The following is a 2,654-nucleotide window of genomic DNA, read 5'->3' as shown; positions in this document are numbered from 1 at the left end:
AATGAAGGAGTGGCTTCACAACAACTCTGTGACTGTTCTTGAATGGCCCAGCCAGAGCCCTGACTTAAACCCCATTGAGCATCTCTGGAGAGACCTGAAAATTGCTGTCCACCAACGTTTACCATCCAACCTTACAGAACTGGAGAGGATCTGCAAGGAGGAATGGCAGAGGATCCCCAAATGCAGGTGTGAAAAACTTGTTGCATCATTCCCAAAAAGACTCATGGCTGTATTAGCTCAAAAGGGTGCTTCTACTAAATACTGAGCAAAGGGTCTGAATACTTATGGTAGAAAATCTACCTAAGCAGGTACATCAACTGATTTGTTGAAAATCAAGTGTTATAGTTGACCAAAATGTGAAAACTGATACAGTAAGTGAAAACTATAGGCTCCTCCTAAACTGAAGAAAAATCAAAAAATCAACCCTCTAAAAACCCACGAGCTGCAATATGGCATTACCATACACTGTACAGAGCAGCATTATGATTCAATGCTGCTCCGTGAGCAGGTATTGTAGTGTACTACCATCAGTCTTCATTAGAGTGTGCTGTTGCTTCATAAGAAACACTATGATTATTGCAATAAATACAGTACCACAGGCATGGAGTGAGACACCTGCATATTCAGTAAAACAATCATAAAACACATGTAAACTGATGAGAGAGACTGCCATTTGCCTGTCGATTTATATTGCTTGGTTTAGACATTCATTCACATCACCCTTTTCTTCAGCAGCCTCTGCTCCTCAGTGTTCTCTTCCTCTTTTACCTCTCCTCGCCATTCAGCTCTCTATGTCTCTAGGGAGCCTATCAGGCCATTTCACATCTGTTGAGTGGTGGAGGACTGTGAGGACCTGTCAGGGGCTCTCATTCGCTGATGCTTTATGGGACTGAAGCCATCCAGTTTTGCTGTATTTGAGTGATAGGAATGTAGAAAGAAAAAGGAGAAGGAGGGAGGAGGGGGGCATGGCAACTGTCCTACACTGTGCTCAGTTCCACAGGAGGATTTCTGGCATCGTTGCTCACTCTCCTCTGCAGATTTAAGGTGACTGCATGTGCCGCTGTCTGACTATTTTACAGCTTGTTTACATCCAGTCCATGTCCTGTCAGATCTGTGAAGAAGTAGGAGGGAGTGTACGTGGCACCAAGCAGTGGTTTCTCCATCGCCCAGTCCCTCCAATTCTCATCTATCTATCTATCTATTTACTGTATCTTCTTCCATCTTTCTTTCTCTGTTTACACACACACACACACACACACACACACACACACTTTATGATGAATCAGATTAATGAAGAGGCTGAAACAGTGCCAATGGGTACTCTCTTTGATTTGACTCCCTATCCACAGCTGAGCTCCATGTAATGCCAACTCTCATCCATCTTGCAATCTCAATATTTGGAATCCAAATGCTTACTTTTTCTCAACCAGGCATATTGTTTAATTATTTTTTGTCAGTATGCAAGGCACTGCATGTGTCAGAGGTGTGGTTGTTAGAGACACATTAATGTTAAATTGACAGAATGACGACATGAACACATTACGACAACTGAAAATTTATTACTGTCTGGTCAGACAATGGACACAGAAACTGATTTAAAAAACACACTATAGGTTAACTGTACTATAGAAAATAGATAAGATAAACCTTAACTGTAGATTGTCACTTTGCCTTCTAATATTTAGCCAAACTATGCTTGAGCCAAATGCTAACATCAGTATGCTAACATACTCACTATAGCCATGACAAGACATTCGCTATCCCAATTTAGCCTGTTAGCATGCTAATATTTACTAATGAGAACTAATGAGTAGTGCTAAAGTTGATAGAAATTTTTAAAACAGTTTATTTAATCATAAACCAAAAAATTGGACATAACAATATTTTGACCTGATGATGATCGTCAATGAAAAGTAAAAGGATCACCTAAGTGAATGTAAAGCCTCCTGAGAACATGGATACGTATGTGTATGAAATCTTATGGAAATCTCTCCAATAGTTCTAGAGACATTTCACTCAGAACCACAGTTGTCAACCTCATGGTGGCACTAGTGGAAAATCAAGGATCACCAAAGTCAGTAGGATTCAGTGTCTGAGATCCATGTTTATACAGTATGTATGGCAATACATCCAGTAGTAGCAGAGATACTACACACCACACTGGATCTACAGGTATGTGCCAAAAAATTAGAATATCGAGGGAAAGTCCATTTATTTCAATAATTTGTTTCAAAAAGTGAAACTTGTATGTTATATTAGTTCACTACACACAAAGTGAAATATTTCAAGCCTTTATTTGTTTCAATTTTGATGATTATGGATTAAAGACAAAAAAAAAACCAAATCCAGTATTTCACAAAATTAGAATATTTCATGTGACCAATAAAAAAAGGATCTTAAACACGTTGGCCTTCTGAAAAGTGTGTTAATGTACTGTATTATGTCCTCAGTACTTTGTTGGGCCTCCTTTTGCATTAATTACTGCATCAAGGCGGCGTGGCATGGAGGCGATCAGCCTTTGACACAGTTGAGGTGTTATGGTAGCCCAAGTTGCTTTGATATTGGCCTTCAGCTTGTCTGCATTTCGAGGTCTGTGTTCCCTCATCTTCCTCTTGACAATACACCAGAGATTTTCAATGGGGTTTAAGTCAGGT

Source organism: Monopterus albus, unplaced genomic scaffold (assembly GCF_001952655.1).
Source record: "Monopterus albus unplaced genomic scaffold, M_albus_1.0 scaffold279.1, whole genome shotgun sequence".
NCBI lineage: Eukaryota > Metazoa > Chordata > Actinopteri > Synbranchiformes > Synbranchidae > Monopterus > Monopterus albus.
Note: the sequence above shows the minus strand (reverse complement) of the source record.